Here is a 17,723-nt window from a genome sequence, read left to right as displayed (position 1 = left end):
TAGGTGTCTCAGGTGGGACCCCGATGATGAAGCATGCCACCAACTTCGTTGGTGAGTGAGGGGGTCTTTTTAACATAACCTAAGTGTGTTTCTTTTCACGATTTTAGTGTTTGGAACATCACAAAAGGATGTGGATACATCAAAATGATCTATAACAAAACTACCTGTTTGTGCGGGGGGCACCTGTGTATTTGGTCCTGGGTGTGGCCGTCATCTAGGGAACCCTATCAAACCCAGACATTTTTTAAAACAAGACACCTGGTGGAGTCCAGGGAGGTGTGGCTTACGTGGATCCCCCAACATTTTCTTACCCATACTCCCTGTAAATCTCAAAATTTGGTTAAAAAAGCATTTTGTCCTCACTTTTCTTAGTAGGATTACCGCACCTCACTTGTGTGGGTCCCCAAAGCAGAATACAGCTAAAAATGTATTTAAAACAATTGTGCTTATCAACTCGCTATGCTATTCCCCTCAATCTCTAAATGTTTTTGGCCTGTTCCTGTTGCAGGCACCTGAGCTACCCCCACAAGTGAGGTACCATTTTTTATCGGGAGACCTGAGGGAACGCTGGGTAGAAGGAACTTTGTGGCTCCCCTCAGATTAAAGAAATTTCCATCACGAAATGTGCGGAAAAAGGTTTTTTTGCCAACTTTTGAGGTTTGCAAAGGATTCTGGGTGACAGAACCTGGTGAGAGCCCCACAAGTCACCCCATTCTGAATTCCCCTAGGTGTCTAGTTTTCAGAAATGTCCAGGTTTGCTAGGTTTTCTTAGGCGCTGGCTGAGCTAGAGGCCAAAACCCACAGCTAGGCACTTTGCAAAAAACAGGCCAGTTTTGTTTGGGAAAATGTGATGTGTTGGTGTGTTTTGGGGAATTTCCTGCCGCAGGTACTAGGCCTCCCCACACAAGTGAGGTACCATTTTTATCGGGAGAATGCTGGGAGGGAAGGAAATTTGGGGCTCCTCTCAGATTCCAGAACTTTCTGTCAAAGGAATGTGAGGGAAAAGTGTTTTTTCTTTTTTTTGGCCACATTTTGAGGTTTGCAAAGGATTCTGGGTAACAGAACCTGGTGAGAGTTCCACAAGTAACCCCATCCTGGATTCCCCTAGGTGTCTAGTTTTGAAAAATGCAACGGTTTGGTAGGTTTCCCTAGGTGCCGGCTGAGCTAGAGGCCCAAATCTACAGCTTGGCACTATCCAAAAAACACGTCAGATTGCAATGTAAAAATGTGATGTGTCCATGTTTTGTTTCCCGTCGCAGGCATTAGGCCTACCCACACAGGTGAGGTACCATTTTTATCGGGAGACTTGAGGGAACACAGAATAGAAGAACAAATGTTATTGTCCATTGTCTTTCTCTACATTCTTTCCTTCCAAATGTAAGAGAGTGTGTAAAAAAGATGTTGGTTTGAAAAATGCCCTGTAATTCACATGCTAGTATGGGCACCCCGGAATTCAGAGATGTGCAAATAACCACTGCTTCGCAACACCTTATCTTGTGCCCATTTTGGAAATACAAAGGTTTCCTTGATACCTATGTTTGACTATTTAAATTTTACCAAATAAATTGCTGAATACCCAGTATACAATGACAACCCATTGCAAGGTGTACCTTATTTATTGGCTCTGGGTACCTAGGGTTCTTGATGAACCTACAAGCCTTGTATTTCCCCACCACCAGAAGAGTCCAGCAGACGGTGAGGTACATTGCTTTTGAAAATCTGACACCACAGGAAAAAGTTAAATTAAAACATGGAGAGAAATGGCTGTTTTTATTTCACCCCAATTTCATTTTGTTTTTTATTTCAGCTGTTATTTTCTGTAGGAAAACCTTGTAGGGTCTATACAAATGACCCTTTGCTGAATTCAAAATGTTGTCTACTTTTCAGAAATGTTTAGCTGTCTGGGATCCAGCATTGGTTTCACACCCATTTCTGTCAGTAACTGGAAGGTGGCTAAAGCACAAACAAATAGTAAAAATGGTGTATGTGCTAGTAAAATGCGAAAATTATGATGAAAAATGTGGATTTCGGATTCAAGTCTGCCTGTTCCTGATAGCTGGGAAGATTAGGATTTTAGCAACGCAAACCCTTTGTTGATGCCATTTTCAGGGGAAAAACCACAAGCCTTCTTCTGCAGCCTTTTTTTTTTTAATTTGTTTTTTTTTAAACAAACACAAACAAATGAAATTTTGGCTGTATTTTGGCTATTTTCTTGGTCTCTTCCAGGGGAACCCACAAACTCTGGGCACCTCTAGAATCCCTAGGATGTTAAAAAATAAAATAAAAAAATAAAAAGACGCAAATTTGGCATGGGTAGCTTATATGGACAAAATAGTATGAGGGCCTAAGCGCTAACTGCCCCAAATAGCTAAAAAAAAAAGGCTCAGCACAGGAGAGGAAAAGGCCTGGCAGTGAAGGGGTTAAATTGACATCAACCTAATTGTTTATTGGGTATTTGTATTTTTATGACCCCAGCCCCCAAATCTTTTATGTGTTCCTGTAGTCATGTATCTTGATTCTTGGCCTGCTGCTTCCAGTTATTAAGCACCCGAGACAATGCCTATAAGAGAGTGGATGTGTCCAATCAAGAGCTGTCAATTTATTCTGATAATCATAGTGAGTCCATGTTCTACAAACAGTGTTTAAAGCCGGACGTTTGAGTAGCCTATGTGTGTTTCATACTTTCTTTGAAACTTTTTTCAAGTTGCAAATGCTATGAATTGTAATCCAGTAAATCCAAAATACAATTAAATGCCAAAAAATTCAAAAGAAAAATACAGGAAGTAACAAGGAAGTCCATTAAAAGAAAGAGGGAAGATAAGAATAATTGACAGCAGTCCCAAAAGCCTGCATTTGAATCAGATTGCCTGTCCTTGTCTTCGCAGTTTTTGTAAGGCCAGGCTTGGTTACGAGATACCTAAGAGAAGCAAGGTGTTACGGTGTTGAGCACAAACAGGGTTACCTTACAGGAATAGTGAATCTGGGTGCACTATTTAACACTGCAGCTACTCTGCACTAGTTCTAGGAAAACCTATATTTTAAGTCTTACACTTCTGTAGAATTATTTTTAATTTCTCAAATACCAGACCACACATAATCTGTTTTTTTTCTGTCTTTATGTGTTTTTAGGTGGTCTTATGTCTGCTCAGATTCTAGGTTCCTGCACATTTTGACATACAGGACCAATCACTGAATCCAGAAGCTTTCGTTTAAAGCACATTTCTGTGAGTATTGCTTTTATCATTTATTTCATGTTTTTGCCGTTTAAAAAAAATAAATATATATATATATATATATGAAGGGGAACATTTTAACATTGCTAGTTGCAGGTTCACAATTGTCTTCTTTTTGCCACTGCTTTATTTTCTGTCCTTTCCAATCCTTCATTTCCCAGCTGCCATGGCTCTTGAGACAAACTGAGTCCTCCATCACTAAAAACAGGTATGGGAATGTATTCAGTGAATTTTATTCTGCCGGCTTCCACCAGTTATTCATAGGTTGCTTAGGTCAAAAGTTCTTGTATTTTTACTTCTAGACTCCAAATCCCTCCTGGTCTTCACATGTCACATGCTTTGATCCCTGTGCAGCAAGTGATTTCTCAGGTGTCGGATTTGGGTTTATCAATGAACAAAGATGCATATTTCTTGTTTGGGTGTAACAATAGTTGGTATGGCTTGTTACCAACCCCCCACCCGATTAGGATCAAGTCCTTTAGGGTATGGTTACACATTTCAAGATATCTCTCATCACGGAATGGTTCTTTCATCAGTACTTGGGTCACCTGATCCGTTTTGTTCAAGTGGTTCTCATTCTTCATCTTAAACTACATCTTACAATGTTACAGAAGCCTCATTAGTGAAATAAAAGGGAGGGTGCAGCTGGATGTGAATGCTGAATTGAGCTCCTGCCAGGCCAGCCGATATCTATAAAAAGACAGCCCCAGAACCAACCCATGGTTGCATCGGTGAATGCAGAACTTTGTTGAGTATAGCAGCTTGGCGGGGATGGAAAATACTAATGAGGAAATGTTCCTGGGATCAAAGTTGGTGACGGCGGTGCTTTTAAACAATTGATAAAGCACAGGGCATATGAGGAGAGGTGGGCTGCTTTAGGCGAGGTGTACTTGGACTTCATCAGGACCTCTGTGTGGCGAGAGGCAGCCCTGGTACTGCTGAGCCGCTGGCCTGCTGGATGCCAGGCAATGCCTTGGAGTCAGCTTCTCATGCCCTTGGTTGAGTTACCGGGAGGCACGTGTGCGCTACGGCCACCACATGAAGCGGAGACACTATCCTGCTGGAGTTTGCGCTACCCACCAGTAAATCTGGTTGGAGTGAGGAGTAGAACTCCCAGACACAGAGGAGTGGGCCCCACTTTGGAGATTGGCAGAGACATGGGGGCAGTGAGGAGAAGGGCGAGTGGAGGGGTGATGCTGTTTTAACTGTGCAGCTGAAAACGGGTGACCTGATTGGAAGGCCTTGGGCCTTGGCCCTACTCAAGGTGGCACCCAGGCCAGTGCTAACCAGACTGCTACATTATCAAGACTGAGGCCCAATCGCCTGGAAAGGAAAAAGCCGAGATTAAGCCCATTACAATTTTCCTGGACTCCAGTGCAGCAGTCCAACAGAAAAGAGCGTCCTTAACTGAGGCAGTATAGAAAACAGCATGCAGAACTCTTTGCTGTTCTTCACCAAGCTAAAGGTTATGATTGCCGACAACCCACTTTGCTCACTGTGCCAACAGAGGCATTGGACTGGCTAGAGAAACCTGTAGCCAGTACAGACAGCACCCACTGGAAGGAACAAACCCTTCTAAGAGAAAATGCTTAATAAGACCAAGTCAAAGGAATGTCAGATGACCAACAAGTATGAAAGCGAAAGCAAAAACAGCACTAGCCACGGAGGCAGCCTTAGCATTCGCTATGGAGTTAGAAGGGAACCACAGAGGAGGGAAGTATTACTCCGGGAGTCTCCTAAGATGGATCAGACTTTGGGCAGTCTGAAAACGAAGATGATGAACTGCCTAACCACGCATCAAGACCAAGCAAACTGTAAAGGACGCTGAGCCTAGGTTACTCTGGTATGTTAAATTAATTGAAGGAGGGGTGCTTAACAAAGAGGGGAAAAAGGAGGGGTGCATCTTTATAAAAATGATCTGAGAAGCTTGTTAAGATGGATTGAGACCAGCAGTGGGTTCTTTGCATTCTCTGGCTTTTTTTTTTAATTTTAAGGGATTAGAAACATTCAGCTGCTTATTTCAGTGGCTGGATAAATGGTATCTAGTCACATACACACTACCCCCTAAATTGTCTTCTCAATCAATCAGAAAAAACATGCTGTCACAGTTTAGTTTTCAGTTGATTGAATGGAGCAGGTTTGGGAGCTTGGTCCGGGGTTGGGGAGTCCTAGTAAATAATTTTGCATAGTTATACATTCCTCACTTAAAATGTTAGAGGTATGGATGTGCAACTAAAAGATATGAAATTCATGCGTATTTGAAGAGAAGCGATTTACAAGTGGCCTTCCTCCAAGAGATGTGTTTCACTAAAATTGAGGTGGAAAAACTACATTGTAGATGGAGCAGAAAGATATTTGAAACTAGGTTCTCCTCCAGTGAAAGGGTTACTCTAATTTGTGTTTGGCATAAAGTGTCATTCATAGAAATGGAATTTGAAGGGGACAAAAAAGGTAGATTTGTACAATAAAAAGGAAAAAGACACAGATTAGACATTATACCGGGAAGTATATGTGCCCTAATAAGGACCAGGTCTACATGTTCTCCATTTTGTCCCCTAAACTGAAGAGGTGTGTACACTCACTGACTTTACTAATGGGAGATAATAACTGTGTATTAGATCTTAAGAAAGACAACTATAACTACACTAGCTGGCACTCAGTCATTGAACACGCCCCAGGTTTTTCAAAATTGTCAAATGACTGGCACCTTGCAGATATTTGGAGGTGAGGTCATGGCATTGATATAAAGTACTCCTCCTGTATGCCAGTACGCAAACATCTTATGCTGGATAGATTTTTGGAAACTAGGGGGGTCGCCACAGTGATGATAAACCAGGAGTACCTAGGCTGCACCGTGCCTGTCCATAATGTATTGATGATGGGATTGAGATGGAGAACAGCAAAACCCTGTACCTACAGTGATCCACGTTAGAAGACCAGGCATTTAGAGACAATTTTAGAAAAGTCATAAAGAAATCAAAACAATAGTGAAAGGGCAATGTATTAAAGAAACAAGCGGTTCCCAAAACGCTAGATAGAGGGCTAAAAAAATTAGATGTAAACCTACACATGGAAACCTACACACCAGGAGCAGCAAGCCATACAGAACCTAGACATCTAGGCAGATACTCTAGACTGAAAATCTTTGATGCCTCAACTATAGGGAATAGTTGGCTCAAACACATATTTAAGGGAAAAAAATAAGTATCTCCTGCCATGGCTGGCTAACCTGTAATAAATCAATAACTCAAATCAGAGATAGGAATGGACAAGTGGTATGTTCCAGTCCATAATTAAGCAAACCTTTTTTTACATTATACAGAATTATAAGGGACACATCAACCAAAGAAGAGATAAAGGCATACCTGTATAATTTTGTGTCTCAAATAGGTTGTTGGGTATGGTAAGGGAGAGGTTAGGTGCCTCATTTATAGAGGGTGAAGTTAAGGAAATGACCAGGGGAAGAATCACAGGTAGATGGGCCAGCAACTGAGTTCTGTGTAACATCCATGGATGTGTTGATCCAGCATTTGTTATAAATATTTGACCGCTCTGAAAGGGGGTAGCCTCCCATCGACAGCCAGAGAGGCCCTGATTACATCCCTACCGAATTCAATTGCAACCTCCTGGATAGAGCATGTTATAGGCTTCTATCAATATTAAATTTGTATTCTAAAACTTTGAGTAAAGGTTTGGCAAGAAAACTCTTTGTTTCTCCAAGATCTTGTACACATAACCCTACCAGAAACACCTCTGTGAGTATCAAATGATGTTTACAGTCCTAAAAGAAATTCCTTTAGACATCTGCCGAGTAGCTATGGTTATGTCCTAACACCTTGAGAAAGCGTTCAAAGCTCTCAACTAGAAATTTCTATAGTGGTTCTGAACCAGATGACTATGAGAGACAATTTGATAGGGTGGATACATTACCATATACAAAAAAGCTATTCGAGAGAAAATGGTCAGATTGATTTCAACACAGTACAAAATCCTTCGAGGGAGGAAGCAGAAGTGCCCCCTTTCCTCTATATTCTTTGCCTAGGCTACTGAAGCATTTTCTGAAATGATCAGGGTAGAGAATAGTGGGAAGGGAGTTGAGCTGGCAGAGGAGTACTTATCAAATCCCTACATGCAAATGACATGTAATCCCTGTATGTTTTTAATAGAAGGGAATGTGGATGTAAATCATGTAGGTCACTTTTAACATGAGTATGGTACACTTTCAGGTTGAAGGCAAAATTAACTACAACATGCATTTCCCACAGACCCTGAACTAATTCCAGAAACCCATAAATTACATGGCATGGGAGGGACAAACCTTTACATATTTGGAGATAAGTGTTTTTCATTGAGAAGAGGACTTCATGGAAGGTAACCTGGGTGCCACCGTAAAATGCTTGAAAGGGAAAGTTGAGTTTTGGAGGACACTCAACTGTCAGTAATGGGGTGGATAGCCTTTCCTAAACAGGTGGTGCTACCCTGACTTTTATAAGAAAGGGAAAGAGGCTGGGGGTAGACCGGGAAAGAGGGAGATAGCAGGAGAGGGATTCATCGTGAGCGATTACTGAAGCCCCTGAAATAACATGGAGACTCAATCCATCTTCTGGGTTCTATATGCGAAGTTTGGAGGTAATCCGTAAAAGTGATTGATGCTGTGGGAAGTGAAGTGCCCTGTGGTATGTAAATCCATGGAACAGGTATAGGTTTCAACTGGTGCGATTCTAGGTGTCTAATACAGGTCTATATAAAGGGGACACCCAGTATGTACAATACGTACATATCACAGCAACAGGCTAGAATTCTGCCAGAGTGTGTGGTGTTGGTCTTGAGTTGGATCTTGGCATGAGGTAGACGTGCTATTCGACGAGGGGAGTTGGGATTGGGACTCTGCAGTCGTGAAGTTCGATGAAGATTCCGGGGGTGGATTGATCAACCAGGAGAGCAGAGCCTCCCATCTTTGGGCCACCAGACAGTAGTGAGGTACTCTGACAACCTCTCTGTGTAATGCCGCCGCTTCGGCTTTTGCCCATCGGGTAAATATACCTAGTCCGTGTTTCGGACTTGGTCAGGTCAAGAGTTTCCAGCGCATTGTTTTTTTTCCCCTCTTTTTTTTGAACCAAAATAAGAGTTAAGTTTAGGAAGCACGCTCTAAAACTGTGTGATCATGTATATGTACCCAGGGCTCCTGCCTTTAATGTAGAGATGCCAGTGATCCCAATGACTTGTTTCATTTAGGACTATATGGTGTTCCTCAGAATGTGTTTCAGATCTGGCACCAGAGTGTCACACCTGTCACAATTGCCTGGGGCACACAGGAATATGCAGGCTAGCTGTTTAGGGGAGAGATTTGTCCTATGGAGGTTATAGAATTGTATTAGTTTCAGACGGGTCTTGCGTGAAATTTTTCCATGGGTATGCTTGGGCCTTTTCCCATTCTTTATTGTGGAGCAGCCTATCCAAGCTCGTCTCCCATATATGTTTTAGGGGTTGTAGCAATGTGTGTGTGATTATAAATGAGTGGTAGGGTCCAGGAGTTGGACGAGAGCCCCAAAAAACAAGGTAGGGCTGACCAGCCTGTGTACTTCAAGAACAAGCCCACCAGCCAGTATCAGAGCCACTGTAATCGGGCCGCTAAATACTTGTTCTCAAAAGTAGTCCTCTTTTCTGATGGAAGTTGGAGTTTGTGCAGTGCTACTTGTCTACTAGAATAGTTCTCTCAAGAGGATATGAAGTTCCCGGGAAAAAGACTGAAGAAGAATAATCAAAAGATTCAGAAAATAATAGAGAAGGCAGGACATGTCACCACATTGGCGATGGATATGCAGCTTGCTAATAGCAGGGGGCGGGACTTTCAGAAAGACTTGTGCGACCTGATAGTGGTGACCTTTGTTGACAAGTTACCATGAAGTAGGTCCGGGACTGCATGAAATATAATTCAGATTCAAGGGAAGCACATTCAAAAGGGTTCCCATTGAGTGGGGCCCCGCCCCAGATCAGCATTCCGCAGCCTGGCCCTAGGTATCAGTGGAAAGAGGCAGGATTTGCCCCAGCTGACTACAAGTCCCGACATCAAGCCAAACTCCGTCAGGTGAGAAGCTGTTGAAGTGAGGTCAGAGGTGACATCCCTCTACTAAAGCAGGACATCATCTGTATAAAGTGAAATTGTATGATGGCCGTCTAACAGCGGTATGCCCAACTCTTTCCTGCCTCCCCGTGCTCTGGCTGCTAATTGCTCCATCGCCAAGGCAAACTGGATAGGTGAGAGAGTGCAGCCCTGTCTTGGACCTCACCCAACTGAGATGGAGGCAGAAAGTAATCTCCGAAGTGAGTCCGTATTGCGGAGGAGGTATAAAAAGCTTGGTAATGGAGGGGCTGAAGCCAAACTTTGCTAAGATCGTAAATAGTCTTGGTTAAAGGAATTGACTACTTTGTGGCTATTGGGCATCAGTGCAGTTGCTTCAGACTATCTGTTCTGGACTGCCTCCATTATCCTGTTTCACCCACAGATACAAATAGAGGTATTCCTTTTCTGGATAAATACATTTTGGTCCTTGTGGACCAAACGTAGTTACACCTGCTGCACTTTTTGGGCTAATATCCTACACAGAATTTCTCATTAGGGTGATATGAAGTGATATCTAGAGGGTCCTTCCTTGGTTTTAGTATCAACATCATTGAGGCCTCCAGTAGTTATGGCTGTAAGTGCTTTCTTGAATGGTTGGAGTAATTTGGGGAGTCGCACATCATGGTATGCTTTATAGAATTCAGCCGGGAAGTCATCCATCGCTGGTGATTCGACCGTTGACAAAGCTGTTCTTGTGGCTTTCACCTGCTGGATTGTGGGGGTTGTTGAAGTCCTCCCTCTTCACTGGGGAGAGTCTTGGGGGGGGGAGTGCCGGCTCTAGGAATGTTTTCAGATCAGAAGTAGAGGCCTCCTATTATGGAGACCTCTACAGTCCCCCTTTGGAGGTAAAGGCATCATGTATTATCTGTTGAGAGTGGAGAAGATCAGCATCTGGGTCTCTGATCTAGGTTACGGTTGGTTGTTTACTGGCTCTGCTTCCCAACCATGGCAGTAGTCTGTCTGATTTACGGCCCTCTGGCGGTGTTCTGGCAGAGTATACAGCCTAATTCATGCAACTGAGATGCTCTGAGGAAGAGAGGAGTTGAGGGTCTTTGGCCGCACGGCTCTGTGTCTATATACTCCTTCTATGCATATTTCTAGGTCTCCGAAGATTATGGGATTGACTGTTACCAATCTTCGTATACACGCTTCCGGAATCATCACCTTGAAGGTCTCCCATTCTATGGCCAGGGAAGAAGCCATGCTCATTTTGCTCAAAGTCCTGAATCTTACTAGCAAAGGCTGCATGGAATGGCAGGTCTTTGAGGGTAGCAGTCGCCAGCTGGGTACCGTGGATGTAGTCTTTCCCCATTGTAGGCCTAGCAATAAGGGGATATAGTTTTAAAGTTCTCTGCCCAGATTGTCAGGTGAAGAAATGAAGAGACCAATAGAGTGTGATCACACTATTTGATACTGGCGTGCTCAGACCTTGTGCAATCCAGAGTGAGTAGAGTTTGGTACCTTGATTGTGCTGACACCAGGTGCCTGTCAGGGCACATTGTTGCAGCCAAAGCTGCATACTCTTAGCATTGTTACCTGTGGGGGTGCTAGGGAGTGGCAAGTGGGAGTGAACCAGAGTAGGGTCCAAAACAGAGTTAAAGTAACCCCCCCCTCCAAAATCCACAGGTTGTGTGTGTCCATCTAACTTGGCTAACGGAGAATCTATGTAGAAATTTAGATTGTTCTGCATTTTGGGTATATATGTTGTCAAGAAGGATGGAGTTACCATTTAGACTAGCCATGAGGAGGATCACTACTCGTGATAGGACCTCAATAGGGGATCTCAGCCAAATGATTGCGCCTCTGGCATATGTGAGAAGTTAGTAGTGTAAACTTGACCCCTCCATCATTTCTAAAGTCGGACCCCGACAGCCTTAGTGATGTACAACTCTTATAGTAATGCAATGTGTACCCCCCTTTTGCTGAGGAATGTGTGAATCCAATAGCGTTTGGCCAGGGTTTACATGCCACGAAATTTCAAGGACAATACATTAAATGTCCAGATTGTCATAGGCCTTGGGGTAGGGTCCCTTCCATCAGTTCTCATGAGGGCATGCGTGGCTGTGGCCTTAGGGAAGGGGAAGGTATTGAAGGGGTCCCACCGAGGAGGAAATAGTGATAGCATGATCAATGATAACTTTGAGTCAAACAACAAAGAACGACAATACTGCGGGCAGCATGGCAACAGTCTATCGCCCATACCAAGTACTACAGAAACGTGGATATCCATTCACTCTGGTGATTTAAATATTTTGTTCACTCTTTTTCAGGCTCTTTCATTCAATTAATGATGTGCCTGTGGGATGTCACCTTCTGATCCTCGGCACCAAGTTGGAAAATCTTCAGCACAAGTCCTAACCGGGACCATGGCTCCCCTTCAGCCCGACTCTAAAGTCCCTGTGGGCTTTTTATTACTATTCTTTTGTTTACCAATTATTACATATCCTTAAGTAATCAATCATTGTTATTTCAATGAAGAATTTTCCACATGTTCTTTATTTATTTATTTTATTCAAGTGTTCTTCCCATGCATAATGAAATTTGTATCCCCTGGGTTAAGATGCCTTTTGTGTTCCCTTTACATTCCCCAGTGTATTTCGGACTACACGCAGTCCATCGTCGGGTATATTTTCATCCTAAGAAATGAAAAAAAAACAATACCAAAATTAACCCCTAAAGTGCTATATACATCACCTGTGACTTGTGTTATCAACAGAAATCTATTAAAATAAAGTTTCTTCATTCAAACTGATAAATATTAAAACAAATGGTAAATGAAGTTGCAGAGTTTCATATAACAACCTAGCTTAAGGCAATCGTGAATCTTATCAGTCCATTGTTAATTACTGAAATAAACTAACAATAATTGTGGCACCAATGTAAACAAATCATAATTGTGATGTCAATATAAACAATAACTGCAGTCTTTTAGCATTCCATCATTCTTTATATTATCATCTTCTGTTTGGGGGGGTGGGAGTCACAGATTGGTCAGAGTCCTTGTCCTACCAGGAGAAAGCTTGGGAGCTCCAGGGCCCCGACATGACCGACGAGGAGTTGATTGTTCACCCTGAGGGTCTTGAAAGGTCATCATCACCTCCAGAGCAGATTGGCTGACAGCCTTGACTTTCCTGGGTGAAGGTGTCCCTGGGACTATCTGGGTCGACTTTGTTGTGAGTCTCAACAGTGTCCATTCCGACATCTGGTTGGTCCTTGCTAGTTTGTCAGCTCGGTTGAGTTTGGCATTGTGGCCTTCAGCCAGTCCTAATCCTCAGACTGCTTCACGAAGAAGAATGTTTTGTTGTCTCGGATTACTTACAATTTGGCAGGGAAGAGGAGGGCGTTTTTGAGACCTGGGTATCTTAATTTGCATTTGTCCTGGAAGAAGGATGCCCATTGGCATTAGACTGCCAAAGTGTAGTCTGGTCAAAAGAAAAATACAGTGGTTGGCCCAGAGGACTGAGTTGGGTTGATGAGCTACCCTAAGGGATTGTGCTGAGATTTTTAAAATGTAGGAGCTTAGCAGCAATCGGATTTGGACGAACTCCCAGAGAAGAATGGGGTAGGAGGCGGGCATTTTGCAGAGACTCAGTGGGCTTTTTTGATGGACGAAAAATGGGGTGAGATCCTCAGCTTGCACGAGGTACTTAAGCCACTTTTTCAAAAGGCCCTTGCTGCCTTCAGGGAAGCCAATTATACAAATGTTACTACGTCAAGCTCTCCCCTTTGCATCCTCAGCTTGCTTCTTCAGGTCCCAAAGTTGTTTTTGAAGGTGTGATACCAAAGGCCAGCTAGAAACTTCTCAAGGAGAGTAACTCTTTCGAACAGCTTTCTATGGTCCTGCCGGAGTAGATTGATGGATTCGGTCACTGCATCCACCTTTGTCTCCTGGCGAAACCCCGGAAGTCTTGAAGACCGAGAAGATGGCGTCCAGTTTTTCCTGACATGGTGGGGTCCACCACTGCCTTTAGCATGGGCTCGATAGGTGAGGCAGCATGAGGAGACCGGTTTTGTATACATCTTTGAGACTTCCCAGGGTGGAACAAAGGGGGAATGTCCTCCCTGTCCAGTCCTTGCTGGAGTGGTGAATGGCCAGTGGGATATGTATAGGAGGCTGGCCTGGTTTGTAGTGGGTACCTATGGTACTTACCCCTTATACCAGGTCGGTTATCCCTTATTAGTGAAATGTAGGCAGTGTCTAGAAGCCAGGCTCTCTAGGGGTAGCTGTAGCAGAGCAGCCATGGCTTATCTAGGAGACATGCAAAGCTCATGCAATACCACTGTAGTCACACAGTACTCACACACATGAAAGAAAATACTCAGTATTACGAAAAATAAAGGTACTTTATTTTGGTGACAGAAATGGCAAAAATACTATAGAGACTATACCCCCTTAGGAAATAAGTAATAGATAAATTATATACACTGGTATGCAGAAATAGGCATAAAAACAGTTAGAAACTGTGCAAAAAGTGAAAATCACAATAGTTAGAAATGGGCCTGGGGGGACACAAACCATATACCAAGAAAGTGGAATGCGAATGTCGGTTTCCCACCTAGGCAAGTTTAGTGTGTAGAGGATCACTGGGAGTATTAGAAAACACCAAAGGTAAGTAATAGAACCCACCCCAGAGCCCAGGAAAGCAGGAGTAAATCACAGTAACTTCCCCAGAACACACAAGAACATGAGAAAGAAGATAATGCAAGAACCAGAAAAGACTACAAGACACCAACAGTGGATTCTGGGACCTGAAGACCTGTGGAAGAAAGGGGCCAAGTCCAAGAAGCACAGAAGAGTCCAAGGAGAACAGGAGCCCCTGCTAACCCAGATGAAGGTGCAAAAGAAGAACCACCGGTGAGGAACAACAGTCAGTACTGCACCCAAGAAGATTGGGTTCCTGGTTGGTGCAGATGATGCCCCAGGCTGGATGGAAGATTGCAGTCTGTTTTTGTGTCGCTGGATTCCGCCAACAAGCCTTGACACACGTAAATCTTGCGGTTAGCGGAAAATGGCACTGCCCTAGACCAGGAAGGACCTGGTGGACTCAACCCAGGAGAGGTAGTCAGAGGGGGCTCTCAGCAACTCCGAGAGCCCACGGAAGGCCATGCAGCGCGCATAGGAGTCCCACAGCACGGGGACAAAGAAGGTGCAAAAGGAGGCCCACGCAGCACTACAACAAAGGATCCCACGTCACAGGAGAACCACTCAGGAAGATTTGCATTGCAGGATAGAGTGCTGGGGGCCAGAGCTGCACTTTGCAACTAGAACTTCGTGGAAGGATGCCAACAAGCCTTGGCAACTGCAGAACACGCTGTGCACAGGGGTACTGTCTTGCGTGGGGGAGGCAAGCTCTTACCTCCACCAAAGTGGGGCAGTAGGACGTCAAGACCATCTGGACCACTTCAGTCCACCACCCGTGAAGCAGGATCCATGCAACTCGTCAGGAGAGGGGACCCGCGCCGCCGGTCGTCGATGCAGAGAGGTGCCTGCCGAAGCAGGGGAGTGACTCCTTCTGGTACAGGATGTCCTTGGAGGATGCACAACTGGGAAACAGTTGCAGTTGCTGGCAGGAGCTGAAGATACAATGTTGCAGAAGTCATCTTTGCTTCTTTATTGCAGATTGTAGAGTTCCTGGCGGGTCCAGTTGCAGTTTCTTCGATGAGAAGGTGAAGAAAAGGATGCAGAGGATTCCTGCTGGAGTCTTGCAATCCGAATTTGAAGAACCACCCAAGAGAGAGACCCTAAATAACCCTGAAAGGGGGATTGGTCAGCTAAACAGGTAAGCACCTATCAGGGGAGGGATCTGAAGTCACCTGCTGGCACTGGCCGCTCAGATGCTCCCAGAGTTCCCTGCCAACTTGGAACCCAAGATGGCGAAACCCAGGGATCCTCTGGAGGATCTCTGAGCACCACCCCTGGGGTGGTGATGGACATGGGAGTGGTCACTCCCCTTTCCTTTGTCCAGTTTCACGCCAGAGTATGGGCTTGGGGGTCCCTGAACTAGTGTAGACTGGATTATGCAAGTAGGGCACCAAATGTGCCCGTCAAAGCATTTCCAGTGGCTTGGGGAGGCTACCCCTCCCAAGCCTATAACACCTATTTCCAAAGGGAGAGGGTGTAACACGCCTCTCCCAAAGGAAATCCTTTGTTCTGCCTTCCTTGGCTTGAGCTGTTCAAGCAGCAGGAGGGCAGAAACCTGCCTGTGAGGTGGCAGCAGCTGGGGCTTCCTGCAAAACCTCAAAAGGCTGGAATGGCAGTACTGGGGGTCCTCTAAGGATCCTCCAGAGTGCATGGAATCATACAACCAATGCTTGCATAAGCATTGCGGTATGATTCCAACATGTTTGATACCAAACATGCCTATGTTCTGAGTTACCATTATGTAGCTGGACATAGGTAGTGACCTATGTCCAGTACACGCATAAAATGGTGTCCCCACACTCACAAAGTCCGGGAAAATGGTCCTGGAGGTTGTGGGGTGCCCTCACACACAGGTACTCTGCACCCTGCCCTTAGGGATGGAGGGCCTGCTATCGGGGTGACTTATAAGTGACCTGGTGCAGTATAAATGGCAGTGAAAGGGTATATGCACCTATTCACGCAGGCTGCAATGGAATCCTGCAGAAGTCTTTGCATAGGCCCCCTATGGGTGGCAAAAGAAATGCAGCCTATAGAAATCCCCTGGAACCCTAGTGCCCTGGGTACATAGGTACCTTATACTAGGGACTTATAAGGGGGTACCAGTGTGCCAATTTTGGGTGAAATTCTGGGTTACCAGTATGCAACAACAAAATTTAGAGGAGAGAGAGCATAATCACTGGGGTCCCGGTTAGCAGGATCCAAGTGAACACAGTCAAGTACACTGACATCAGGCAGAAAATGGGGGTAACCATGGCAAAAACAGGGTACTTTCATACAGTATACCACTTGCAAGGCGGACCCCTAGGGGTTGAGTACACACACCCTAAGGGGGAAAATGTGTCTACTCGAGAGGCAGATCCTGCTTACCCCAACACTAGTGTGTTCCCGCAGGGTGGGGTACCATGAGCAGCCCAGCAGATCCTTGTAGGGATTGGCCAGATGTGGGCACCCAAGAATGATCTCCCTATGTGCTTTTGGGAGTTCTTGTGCCCTTTTGTTTAATATTTAGGGGCCCCTTCCCAGGGAGGTCTCCTTGGGTGCCAAGTCGGCACTCCATAAGTGAAGGACCTGGGTCTTCCAATTTTGGCAGCACCCGCTTACCACACCACTTGTGCAGCGCTGCAGGGCAGGGCAGCACAAGCAACTCTGATATTGCCCAGGAGGAGTCGCTCAGGTGAGGGATCCTGGTATTGTCCTCTCTTGTGCTTCGGGATTCCCCCGTGCTGCAGGGGTGCCCCGGGTTTCCCTCTTACCAATCTGACACCAAGAGCCTGTGGGCCTAGGGCAGTTTGCCAGTTAGATGACATCTCTTGGGGGTGGGTGGAAGGGTATTGAGAGGGGAGGTGAGGGCAGGAGGGGGCTTCAGTGAACCGTTGCTGAGGCTGGGCATCACGACATGCGTAGGTGCTGCGGGTCTCTAGGCCAAACACCTGGGGCCGTCTCCTCCCGGCTGGGCACCACAGGGACCCCACTTCTCCCCTCTCACCACTTGGGGGGAGAGGGGCTGCATCAATGTGACTAGGCTCGGGAAGTACAAGGCAGCTCCTTTGCAGTTCCTTAGCTGCCAGGGCTCCCTGCAGCTCTCAGCCTCGGGCTGCATGAGGTTTTCATAGCTCGGGCAGGGCTCTCAAAATCATACAAATGTTAATAGACCTGCAGGTTGAGTAGCCTGAATAATCTACTTGACTTAACTGTAATGTACTTGACCTGGAAACGGGTCTCATTGTGTGATCCTAGGCAAATATTGTATTTTACAGTCTCCTTTTTCTTTATTCTCACATATGAGTGCACCTTCAACTATGAGTTCAGCATTTCTGCTGTAAGAAAAATCCTCTTTTGTTTGATTAGATACACTATACATTTGCTGCATGTATAAATAAATCTAGCCCACATTTTGGGTACACATGATGCATACATGACTTGCTTCTTAGTTTACTAATAGCTTTGCCATCAGGGCAGGAGTGATTCTCAGTTTGTTTAAACATTCACTTTTAATAAATATATTACTATAGCATGATGTGGTAGCGCACTGCCATTTACAGACAGTAAATTTCCAAAAAATGTCCAAAAAGCTTTTCACTAACTTGCAGCTTTACTGATAAACTATATAATGTATTAACAATAATCTGTGAAAATTGGGTTTCAGAAAACATTTAGCATTTGCACATCACCAAGTAGTGTTCTGACTTTTTTTCATCCTATTAAAATATGTTTTCATCACACA

General features: G+C 44.7%; 1 long non-coding RNA gene across 2 annotated transcripts in view; it reads left to right on the top strand.

Moving 5' to 3' along the window:
* LOC138297369 (uncharacterized) overlaps positions 1–17,723 on the top strand; it is a 130,145-nt gene that overhangs the window by 37,420 nt on the left and 75,002 nt on the right. For both annotated transcript variants that reach the window (XR_011204061.1, XR_011204060.1), the window contains exon 2: positions 3,130–3,224. This is a non-coding gene — a long non-coding RNA (uncharacterized lncRNA). The remainder of the gene's footprint in view (positions 1–3,129; positions 3,225–17,723) is intronic.

This window comes from Pleurodeles waltl, chromosome 5, assembly GCF_031143425.1.
Source record: "Pleurodeles waltl isolate 20211129_DDA chromosome 5, aPleWal1.hap1.20221129, whole genome shotgun sequence".
Lineage (NCBI taxonomy): Eukaryota > Metazoa > Chordata > Amphibia > Caudata > Salamandridae > Pleurodeles > Pleurodeles waltl.
This window is presented reverse-complemented; position numbering and strand designations above follow the sequence as displayed.